Raw genomic sequence first — 13,055 nt, 5'->3', positions numbered from 1 at the left:
TGAATAAAACTTGGATTTGCGCTAGAAATCTTGGCCCAATTTCGGGTCTTGCAAAGGGTCAAAGGGAAATTAGCTAAAATTGACATAATAGCCAATTCAATTCCAATTAGAATTTAGTCAGTGGAATTTTCATAAATTAATTAAGGACCTTCTTAATCTCAACAAAATAAAATAATTAACTCAATAAACTAATGTCTCAAAATATGAACTATTAATGTAATAAAATGTTAAGTAAAACTAAAATCTTTTTAAATGGTTTTAAAATATTCATAAAAATATACTAATTATATTAAAAAATATATATTATTTACAAATTATAAAAAATGATAAACCTATTAAAAGTAACTTGAAAAATATTTTGCACTTTATAAAAACTAATTATTTCAAATCATTTGGAATTTAAGAAGCTCACGTATTAAAATCTATATTATTGTGAAGGTCCAAAATTGGATGTCAACAAAATTGACTTTTTGTCTCCGTGCAAGCCGCTATGGAGGAATTAGTGTTTCCACGGGGGCGTTGTCAGGGGTAAGGGTCGCCACAGCGAGACAGTCGCAAAATAAGTCCGTAATAAACCTCCAAAAGGCCATTATTCTGCAATTTCTATTTTTGAGAGCTATGAGACGACCCCATACGAGTTCTTAACAGTTTACCACTAAACTTGATGCTAAAGGTAAGGCTTTTCGGTCCATATTTTGGTTTTTGATTCGTAGAACGTAAAATCGTGATGGATATCGTTGGGGGGGGGTTTGGATAGTGGGGAAAACCCTATATGCACCTTAGGATCATAATTTGGGTATTGGGTCATTGGGTTATTTGTAATCCATATTATTAGACCTTAGTTGTTGATCCTCGCATTTAATTGTTTGTTTGTAGACCTAAAGAAAATAGAAAGAATCTGGAAAGGGAAGAATCAAGTTTCTTAGGCGATTCAGGTTTTGTTAGAGGTAGATGATGTATGTTATTTCATGTGTGTGATATATGTTTGTACTTGCTTCATTATATTGCATTATTGATCACACTAATTGTATGAACGAATAACTATATGCCATACAAATCACCTCTTGATTATATGATTTTGAGAATGTACATTGTGATTGTGATTGTGATTATGATTGTGGTATATTGAATGGATCGGGTAACATGAACCAGCACACTAAATGGGCTTGGTTTTCACATACCGCCATAAAATCTGTATTTGGTGTCACGAATTGGCACACTAACTCGAAATGGGTGTCACGATCCGGCACACTGAGTGTTTGAGTACAGGTTCCATGAGAGGACCAATGAATTTTCATATATGTTTAACATTCATAATGTGGAATTGTGCATTGATCCAAAATGATATTAATATTGTGTATGTTCGGTGTATGCATGTTTTATAATGTGATAATCACTTGTTTATATTGCACTTATTGGGATAGCCGTGTGATCCTACTAGTACATTATGGTTGTGTATTGATACTGCACTTGCTCCTTCTTTTTAAAGTACGGGGCATCTTTAGGCGGCTATTGACAAACCTCGTTTAAAAGATCGGTGATCGATTTGAATTCAACGGTGAACCAGCTCTTTCAGGCTGCCGTGATTTTTCATTATGTTTAGTCCATTGTTATTCAAACTTAGACTAGTGCTTTATATTTTCGTATGTTTAGTTGGGTTGTACACATTTCCTTTAGACTTTTGGTTCCTTGTTAGAGTTTTGGTACAAAGACTTTCAGGTTCTAGGGGTTTATTTCCACATTGGTTTGTTAGTTGATGTTAGATCTTCTGGAACTTTATGGGAACTTCAGTTTTCTGCGTTTAAACTTGCTTCTGTACCTTTAAATACTTAGATTGAGGTTAGTTGATCAATAGTTATGGTTATCCCACCAGAGGGTTAGTGTTGGTGCCACTCACGACGGTTTACGTCGTGACATCGACATTTTGGAAGAAACCTAAGAAACTTAATTAGACTGAAAAATCTTTTTTTCACACATCTGATTCCTCCATCGTGGGCTTATTGTTACTGTCCAAATTTCCATTACTAATGGTACTATGGAAGCAAAGTGGACGTGAAAACTTTCATAAGCCAAGTAGGAAAGTTTTTATAACTTTCATAAGCCAAGTGGGAAAGTTTTTATTTAGGCATAATGTATATACGTACGTATCAATCGATTTGGTCTCATTTGATATGTATGTTCTTTGATTTGAGTGTGCATAAATAAACCGTATGTGGCTTTACTACCAAAAACTGCTCAATTTTTTGCTGTTAACTTGTGTAGAAGTAAAAAAAGTTAACAACAATAAAACATTTAGTTAATTTACAGCTTGGTATGAGCTCAATAGGTAACCTATTTGGCTGAAAATGATAACAAACATCTATAGAGTTACAACTCATAACTTAACTCAAGGAGATAAAACCAATAGCTATAATCTAAGTGTCAAGAAACCTTTTGTACAGAAAGTGTGAAGCTCAAAATGATATAGCATAATGTTATTTCATCATACTCCGACAAAGACAGATTCCATTAACTTAGAGCAACAATAATGTGGTAGCAAAAATAGTATAGCATAAGCATTTTGTATTAATCTAAAATTTAATCTTGGATGATGTATTCCTCTTCTCTAGTGAAGAACATGTACTCAATTGAATAGTTGTGCAGTGGAAGTCTCAACATGAAAGCTAGTAACTTTCACTGCACCTTTATTCCACTCCTTGTTGAGTTGACCGTGAATTAGGAATCAATTGATTTTTTACTATATCTCGTTTAACAATTTAATTTATATAGCTCATTTCTATATAAACAACCAAGATGCTTAGAATATACATAACATATTCAATGTGGCTTACACTTCAATAAAAATCATAAATAGAATATAAGGAAATCTTCAAACTCTAGATAAGTTCATATGATCAACAAGATGCTTAGAATATACATAACATATTCAATGTGGCTTACACTTCTATAAAAATCATAACTAGAATATAAGGAAAGCTTCTAACTCTAGATAATAAGTTCATATGATCAGCAAAATCCAGAAAAACTTGAGAAAACAAACAAATGTGTACTCTCTTACAGAAATAAGTTTGTCTTTTGGAAACAACCTTTGTATCTCCACATAGTAGGGGTAAGGGTCTAGGTGCACTCCACTTCCTCAAACCTCACTTAGGTAAAACAGCTAAGCCAAAAGATAACTTAAACTCTGTTTTTCAAGAATCTTAAACCTCGATTCACAGCCTTTGAGGGATAGAGTTATTAGATGTCTATGCTCGTGAGAGTTAGCAAGTATCCACAAAATTAGTCGAGGTCCATTCTATCAAGCTCAAACACCACAATCATCAAAATTAAAAAATCTTAAAAGTTGGATAAACCCCTTGTAGAATTTCTACATAATAAGCCTAAATCATTACCAGAATCCACTAAAACTTCCACAAAGATCAAATTCCTTCATTTATACGGAAACTAAAAATTTCAAAAATAAAGAACCAGATTACTCACATTGACAAAAGTGGGGTAAAAAATAACTTGAGCTTTGTTATTCAAAACATCAACAACAACTTCTTTAATCCTAGAAAGTCTTTTGGTTGCCTTTAAATGCCTAGCACTATTTTTAAAAAAATTAGTGAACAACCTTAGTGAAAATTCCAAATTTGCCATTGCGTCCAACCCCCGTCCCATCCCTGGACTATCCTACACCAGCTACCCCTAAATCCACACCCATCCATCCCATTATGTTTTGCTGGATCACAACGCCCATAATCCCATCCCTTGACTATCCAATATAAAATGGAACATCTATTCTCCAATGAGTTAGGAGACAATAATTAACATATACTATGTCATCTTATGTATGGAAAAAAAAATGAATACAATCTATGTTGGGTTTTAAATGTGTGAACAGGAAGTGAAGGGTTGTGACTCTCTCGAAGGGATGTGACTTTGTCGAAAGGTTGTGACCTTTATGAATAGTTGTGTCTTTTCTAAAGGGTTTTGATCGTTTGAAAGGTTGTGTCTTTTTCAAAGGGTTGTGACTTTCTTAAAGTTTGTCTTATTTCCAAAAAGTTGCGACCTTTACCCTTTGATACCTATAAATAGAGAGATTTTCTCTCATTTTTCTGCATTGAATTCTTCCATTCTTACGCATATATTTCTCACAAATAAAATCGACCAATTGTGTCTGCGTGTGTGATTTGTTGTTGTCATTTTAAGTTCGTTAAAATTATTGAAGTTTAAGGTATCGCTGCTTCTTTAATGGTTAATCTGTTTCATCTTGGGATGATTAATCTGTAACCTCGGGTGCTTGAGAGGATTAAATTTCTTAAGGATGCACAGTGGGTTCTATGGACTTGAACAGTTCTTTATGTTTTTATTTTCATCTTTTATTTCTTTTGGTTTGCTAATATGAATACATAAGATAACAAGCTTAAGAAATTTAATATTTATGGTATTTTCTGTGGTGAGGTAATTACTTCTATTTTTTGTGTTCTTTTTGTTGGAAAGAAGAAGAAGAAGAAAATTATTTTATCATATGATAAAAGATATTTGAGATGAACTAGTACTACTTTAATATATTAGAGTATATTTTCTGTAGTAAATTTTTCTTGGATGGATAAGATTAATCTTATTTTCTTTCCAAGTGCACTTAAGCATCGCGCCCCTTCAGTTTTCTTTTCAATGAGAAAGTTATTTTGTTCATAGAGGCTAAAATGAGCACCTTAATGAACATGAGTTTAGTTTATCGTTGAAATTCAATATCTTCTAAGGAAAATTTGAATATGATGAAAATTGGAAAGAAAAAAATAATTTACTAGAAAAGTGACTTGAATGGAATCATTTTTGACAGATAAAATATGATTTAATGAGAGGAAAAATCAGGTTCTATTTTTGTTTCCCTTGATTATTATTTTTTCTATCCTTTATTAAGTTATGATATTTCTTCATAAATGTTAAGATAGATTGTCATTATGTGATGATCTCAGAATATATCTTTAACATTACTAATATGTATTCTGTTTAGAGGAGATGGAAAAAAAGTTTTTTGTAGTTTTCTACTTCATGTGAAATTTGATTGTGTCTTACTTTTGGAGACTAAAATTTTCTATTTTTTTACTCCGTTGGTATGAAGAATATAAGAACTTCATGAACAAATCATATTGTGCATTGGTTCGAAGAATATAGAAACTTCACCATCTATTAAATACTCTGTTTGAATGAATATTCCAACTTGAAGATTAAAGGACTTCGTCAAGAATATCAAGGCTAAAGGATTCGAAAAATATTAAGTCTTCTTCATTATCTAGGAGCAGTGTTGTATTTAAGGTTTCTAGAGATTGAAACCTTTTTGGTTTACTACTCTGTTTGATATGAAACTAATTAAAAGAATATAAAAACTTCATCAGAATTCAAAATTCATCCAGTTGACGATTAGAATAATATAAAAATTTCATCGTTAAACTAGAAACAAGTTATATAAAGATTAAATTTTTATTGTTAATATTCTAAATATTAAGTGGTTTGTCTAATTGTAACAGAAAGGGAAAAACACTAGTGGCAAAAATCTTGTAATAATTTTGTAATGAGTGTTTCTATAGATTAAATCTCCAAAAGAAGGTTTCGTGTTGCCAATGTGTATTTGATGTTATACAATTTGAAAGCATGGAAAAAAATATGTGACAAATAATTTCAATTACTTGAAAAATATTTTTGAGAACTTATTCAAAATGTTGGGGTTCTTCACTTGTGATAAAGACAAAATTAGACTTACTATCTAATTAAGTTTGAAAGACAAGATATTAAATATAATGACATTCTAGTAATATATTAGATCCACAAAATTCTTGGAGTATATTTGATATTGTAGTCATTGAGTTTTCTTTACTAGTATATATGATATGACTATAACCACAAAATTATATTACTCATTCGAAAGAATTGTAATCTTTGATGAAAAAGTGTCACTTAAATATTGCAATTTTTTATGAAAAGATATGCTTAATACAATAAATTTATTTGTATAGAAATGAACATTGGTGAAAAGTGATCTTTTTATGTTTGTGTTGTAAAACAAACATTTAGATCATATTTCCCTTATTGGACCTATAAAACGGTCATGGATAATTTTTTTAATAAATTGAATGTTATGAAAAGGTCAGGGACGGATCTATTCAAGTGGTTGGGGATACCATGCCACCGATGAGCTTCGACGAAAACTTTATGTGTATAGGTATAAATATACAGAATCTATGTATTAATAATAAACTCGCCACCCCAGTACAGAAGCACTCTGTGGTGCCTGTGGTAAAAGGCTAAATGTTTAAGCCTCGGGTCGTGACATTGAAAACTGGCCGACGCATTTTTATTTTTATTTTCTTTTTTAAAACTGTTGGCTCCTTTTTTTTTAAGCAACTGCTGGCTCCTCTCAATGATCGTATTAATAGCTTTTCGGCTTCATTCTTTTTTATCATTGTTTCAAATTATTTGCTACTTTCTTTATCTTTAAATAATTTTATAAGCATGAAATTTAGCTTAATTTATCCTACATCTGAAATTAGAAATTATTTTTCTATTCTATATTAATTATCTATATTTTACTAAAAATAATTATTGAAAATTATTTGTTAATTAACAAAATTAAAGAATAGTAAACTATAATTTCTTAAATAAAGAAATGGACGTATATTTTTTCTTATCTTCTCAATAATTTCTTAAACACTTAAATTCATCAAAAATTCTCTGACTAGAAAATATAACAGAAAGGTCATTACTAATTTTAATCAATAATTATATAAGTTTCCGTATTATTTTCATGTAACCCTAAATCGACAACAATTCATAAACTTTGTACATATTCTCTCAATTTATATGATATATTTTTATTCTTGAAATTCAAGCTACGTTAAATTTAACTAATATTCTAAAAAAAATATTATTATTACATTAACATAATAAGAATTGCAACTTATGTTTGTTCATAAATATTACTTTCTCTCTAATTTGAAATTCAACCAAAAACATTATTAGTTGTAATTCTTATCATGTTTATAATTTTGAAAAAGGGAAAAAAATGCCCCCTGTAGCTTGAATTTCGAGAAAAAAAATTGATCACTCAATTAATGGAGAGAGTAAAATGAAAAAGCAAAAATTGGTTAATTATATTTTTGTTTTGTTGATTGGCAATTAATTTCAAATAACTATTTAGGTTTATCCTAAAAATAATACAATTGTTTTTGTACCAGGTTAAAACATATATCTTAGTTTATGTTAGTTTAACTCTTTTTTAAATACGTAATTATTTGACCTTAAATCAAAAAAATATTAATATATTTATCTTCATTTGATTTTTGAAAAATGAAGATTATAAACCACCATAAACTTTTGTAAATAGCATAAAACACTTTTAAAAGTTTTTATACTTGTTTATTCATATTTTATTGATTGATTTATCCTATAAATTGAAAAGATGAATAATTCGAATCAAACACAAAGTTAATTTAGGCGATGAGTCTAGTTGGCACCCACAGACTCTAAATTTTGGATCCGCCTCTGGGAAAGGTCCTTCTGAAAAGGACATCTTGCAAGATGTTGATTTTGAAACAATGTCTGTATTTGACAAAGATATAAAAAAGTAAAGAATAAAATATTTGTAAGAAAAATTTACCTCATGAAGGTCTTTTCAAAACTCAATATTTTTGTCTGTTCTTACTTTCTTGAATCAAAGTGTTTGTGACTTGAACGCCTGAGACATTTCAATTACAAAGACTTGCAAAAACTGATCAACTTAGAAGTATTTGCTAACTTCTAGTGCAATAAATCAAAATATCAAGTATGTGTTGTTGAAAGGCAATTCAAATCCCTTAAAATTGATTTACGTTGGCATTTATGATATGAAGTTAACACCATCTCGTAGTGAAAAAAATATTTCATAGATTTTATTGACAATAGCACTATATATTGTTGTGTCTATTTGTTGAAAAATAAGGATGAAGCAATAGAAACATATAGGTAATATAAAACTGATGTTGAAAATCAGTTGGATAAAAAGATTGTCATGATTAGAAGTGGTAGATGTGGAGAATATGAATATTCTTTTGCAGAAATATATTTGGAAATGGAATCATCCACTAAATTACTACATATACTCACCTCAATCTAATGAAATTGTTGACAAGAAAAAAATAAACTTTGAAGGAAGTGTTGAATGTCCTACTTATAAGTTCAGGTTTACCACAAAATTTGTGGGCGAATGTTATTATTATACCAAAAGAAAACAAAAAAAAGTTAAATGTTCAGAAAGAGAGAAACAAAAAGCTTTATTTGTCAATAAAGGGAGCAACAAATAGAAAACTTTTGTTTGTTAAGAAAGGGGGAAACAAAAAATATTATCAGACTTTGTTGTATCCTAATAGAAAATTGTTTGTCGTCGCTTAATGTTTACACAAGCAATAACTCTTGAAAGGTAGTGATCTAACAATTTCCAAGTACAGTCTATTCTACATGAGAAATGGAAATAAAGGAACTATTCCTAAACAGGTCAAAATAGGACCTAAGATAATGAATTATATGTTCATTGGAAATGCTACAATTAGTAAAGCATGTTGATTTATGGTTCATAAGTCCTAACCATCGGATAACAAAGGAAATGGTCTAAATTACCTTGGAAAGAACCAAAGAAAATGTACTTAATAAGGATATTAAAAGGTGTGGTAAATGTCAATGGACAATTTACTTCCTTAAAATTTTATTTTTTAATATTTCTTCTTGAAAATGAGTCCATATAGTCGAAGAAGATGTCTTTTGTTTATTCATACTTTTTGGAAAGAGTCTAACAATAGTAAGATAGATTCAATCTTGAGTAACCATACTTGAGAGTTGGTTGATCTTCATCCTGGAAATAAATTTTTGGGTTGAAAGTAGATCTACAAAAGGAAACGAAAGTTGATGAAACTATTGACAAATACAAAGCAAGATTGTTATCATAGGCTTAAGACAATAACAAATTCTTAATTATTTTGACATATAATATAACTAGGATTACATCATTTCGGATGTTAATTTCCCTAGTTGCAAATTTGTCAAAATTGATGTACGAATATTTTTTTGGGAAAAAGAAATTTACAGCGAACAACCCAAGGATTTGGTGGTTCCTGGTAAAAAGGGTGTAAACTTGTTAATTACTTTATGGACTAAAAACAAGCGCTCAAATAATGACATGTGAAGTTTGACCAAACTATATCGGCAAATGAATGACATACAAGTTTGACCAAACTATGTTAAGTCAAAGGATAAAGTGTTGTGTCCACTTATAAAAGGCTTAACTAGAGAGGGAGTTGATAAATTATCGAACGGAATGAGACTATGGCCGAGGGAAAGTCATTGCGGCGGTAACTCTACCTAGAAGACTTGAGATCCCAAGATCTAGGTTCAAGGAGATCAAACAAAGTCATTAATGATGGTTCAACATTGTCAAAATATTTTTTATGGTTCATTCTCATGATAAGACAATGTTAAGTAACAAGGATAAAGCAATTGAGACTTTTTAATGGTTTGTAAGTTTGATACAGAGTATATCAAATAATTTATCTATGGCAAAACACATTTAGAAATCACCTTGTAAGTCTGAAGTGTAAGTCGCTTCAAGGGGAATCTGGTATGGCCGCTTCTCTATGCACTTATAAATCGAGACGTGTTCATGGCTTCAATGAACAAGACAAGCAGAACCAAAAACAGTTCAAGGGTTGATTATGTGACTTATTTTGTCTAGGTACACACCAAAGGTTGACGATTCAAAGATATCAAATCTACAGATTGACCGAGTATATCCGAAAAGGAAAACCCACTTATCCAAATGCGATCAATCCTTATTTATGAATCACATTATTTTTCATGCATATATTTTAACAATAGACATTCTCTATTCATGTGGGGGATTGTTGAGTTCTAAAGGTGTGAGTAAGAAATGAAGGATTGTGACTTTGCTGAAAGGTTGCGACCTTTATGAAAAGTTGTGTTTTTTTCTAAAGGGTTGTGACTGTTTGGGAGGTTTTGCCTTTTCCAAAGGGTTGTGGCCTTTTTTGAAAGGTTGTCTTATTTCTAAAGAGATGCAACTTTTACCCTTTGATGTCTATAAATAGAGAGATTTTCTCTCATTTTTCTGCATCTAATTCTTTCCTTCTTATGCATATAGTTCTTACAAATAAAATCGATTGATCATGTCTGTGTGTTTGATTCATTGTTGTCATTTTGAGTTCATTGAAATTATTGAAGTTTGAGGTACCGCTACTTCTTTCATGATTAATCCACTTTATCTTGGGAGGAATTAATTTGTAACCTCGGGTACTTGAGGGGATTAAATTTCTTAATGACGCACAGTGAGTTTGTGGACTCGGATAGTTCTTTATAGTTTTCTTTTTATCTTTTATTTCTTCTGGCTTACTAATCAGAATATAGAAGATAATAATCTCACGCTATGGTCTTCCAATCTATAGTAGATTAACAGTAAGTAAAGAGATATTATGTAAATCCACCAACTATTCATTATTTCTGAAGTCATACAATGTGTGCATCACATGTTAAAGAAATAAAATTAAGTTTATTACTTCTTTTCATGAACATGTACAACTCTTGAGACTCGTCTATTTTGATTTTCTCAAGTAGGTGCTTTAAGAAGCAAAGACGTAGTACAATGAAGGCAGAGCTTAATGAATAATATATGTTAAAATTAGAGATTGTTTGCTATTTATATATCTAAACTTGCACTCTATGAAAAATAAATAACTTATCTTACAAAAAATTCTTCATGTTGAAAGAAAGTCTCCCTTGTAATATAAGCACATTCTAGTTTATGTTTATTATCTATACACACATATATTTGTATTCAACATTATAATCCAACTGCATACCCAACTAGAAAATTAAATCAACTATATATAATATTATTTTATTTTCGTTTTGATGTGTTGGATTATCAAGAGCAGATCAAATGTGCTAGTTATGCTTTCAATCACATATAAAATTGTAACCATAAAGTTGAGCAACAAATCCTCAATTTACCACGAAACTCAAACTGAGTCATATACCATGCCAAACTGTTAGGTCATGGCCATGGATCTCCATCAATAAAAATTACTAGAATGTCCAATTCTGTTTTCTCTTATTCCACTCTTATGCTTAAAAAGACTCATTCATCAACCAATACATAAACAATAAAGTGTTCCACGGTAATTATCACTTTCAAAAAAGCAGACTATGTACTCCAAAAATAGTTATTATTAACAGGAAAAAGATGTAATTTCCATGTTATGCTACCAATCAACTACTCCGTCAGCTCTGTTCAGGTTCAAAATTAATTTCGGTGTACCTGATAATGTTCAAAGTTCTCCAAGTACCTTTAAAGTCCTATTTATGAAAAAATAAAAAATTAAGAAAACACCCACATCAAGAACAAAAGCGGAAGAAACACTACATTTCAAAAATCAAAAACACAAAAAATTGAACAACAAAGCTATAAATAGTGACACGAAGAATAAGAAAGTAAACGACAATAACAAAAACATCCAAATTCATGTTTAGATTGAGTTCATGCAACATTACCACGGCCTAAACACCAAAATTGATAAATTAAAAAAAGTTAAAACTCATCAAATGAAAAATTGACAAAACAAATGTAAAATGAAAAGGAAAAACAAAAATAAGAAGAAAGAAGGAAGGGCTCAAGCAGTGCATGTTGGGTTTTAAAGGTGAAAACAGGAAATAAAGGGTTGTGACTCTCCTGAAGGATTGTCACTTTGTGGAAGGGTTGTGACCTTCATGAAAGGTTGTCTTCTTTCTAAAGGGTTGTGACAGTTTGAAAGGTTGTGTCTTTTCCAAATTGTTGTGACCTTTCTGGAAGGTTGTCTTCTTTCCTAAGATTTGTGACCTTTATCCTTTGTTGGCTATAAATAGAGAAATTGTCTCTCATACTCAGCATTGAATTCTTCCATTCTTTTGCATAAATTTCTTACAAAATATAATCGATTGATCGTGTCTCTGTGTGTGATTCGTTGTTGTCATTTTTGAGTTCGTTGAAATTATTGAAGTTTGATGTACCGCTACTTCTTTAATGGCTAATTTATTTTATCTTGGGAGGAATTAATCTGCAACCTCGGGTACTTGAGGGGATTAAATTTCTTAAGGATACACAGTGGATTATGTGGATTCGGATAGTTTTTTGTATTTTTCTTTCATCTTTTATTATTTTTCTGGTTTTCTAATCTGAGTACAAGAATTAACAAGCTTAAGAAATTTATATTAATGGTATTTTTCTGTGATATGGAAATCACTTTTATTTTCTGTTCTTTTTATTGGAAAGAAAAAGTAGAAAAGAAAATTATTTATCATATGATAAAAGAGTTTTGGGATGAATTGATACTTCCATAATATGTTTGAGTATATCTTCTGTAATAAGTTTTCCTTTAATGGATACGATTATTTTTATTTTCTTCCCAAGTGCATCAAAGCATTGCACCCCAGTAGTCTTATTTTCAATAAGAACAGTTATTTTGTGCAAAAAGGTTAAGATATGCGCTTTAATTCTTTTTCTATATTCTTGGTTTTACATAACTATGAGAAGAAGATAAACAAATATTGTCTTCTAACAATATTTCAAGTTGAGTTTAGTTTCTTGTTGAAATTAAATGTCTTTTAGTAAAAAATAGGAATAAGATGAAAACTAAAAAAAATGAGGAAAACAAAATAGCGAGGAAAGTGATTTGCATGGTTTCATTGCTGACAGATAAAATATGATTCAATGAGAGTAAGAATCAATTTCTATTTTTATTTCCTATCCTTTATAATTTATGAGATTTATCTCATAAATGTTAGGATAGATGATCATTATGTGATGATTATTACTAATATGTATTCTGTTAAGAGGGAAAAACTTTTGTAGTTTTATACTTCATGTGAAATTTGATTGTGTTTGACTTTTGGAGACTAAAATCTTCTGATTTTTTTAACTTCTTTGGTTTGAAGGATATAAGAACTTCACGAACAAATCAGATTGTGCATTGGTTTGAAGAATATGAAAACTTCACCAA

Source organism: Solanum lycopersicum, chromosome 8, assembly GCF_036512215.1.
Source record: "Solanum lycopersicum chromosome 8, SLM_r2.1".
In the NCBI taxonomy this organism is placed as follows: domain Eukaryota; kingdom Viridiplantae; phylum Streptophyta; class Magnoliopsida; order Solanales; family Solanaceae; genus Solanum; species Solanum lycopersicum.
The sequence above is the reverse complement of the archived record's forward strand: the minus strand, read 5'-3'. Positions refer to the sequence as shown.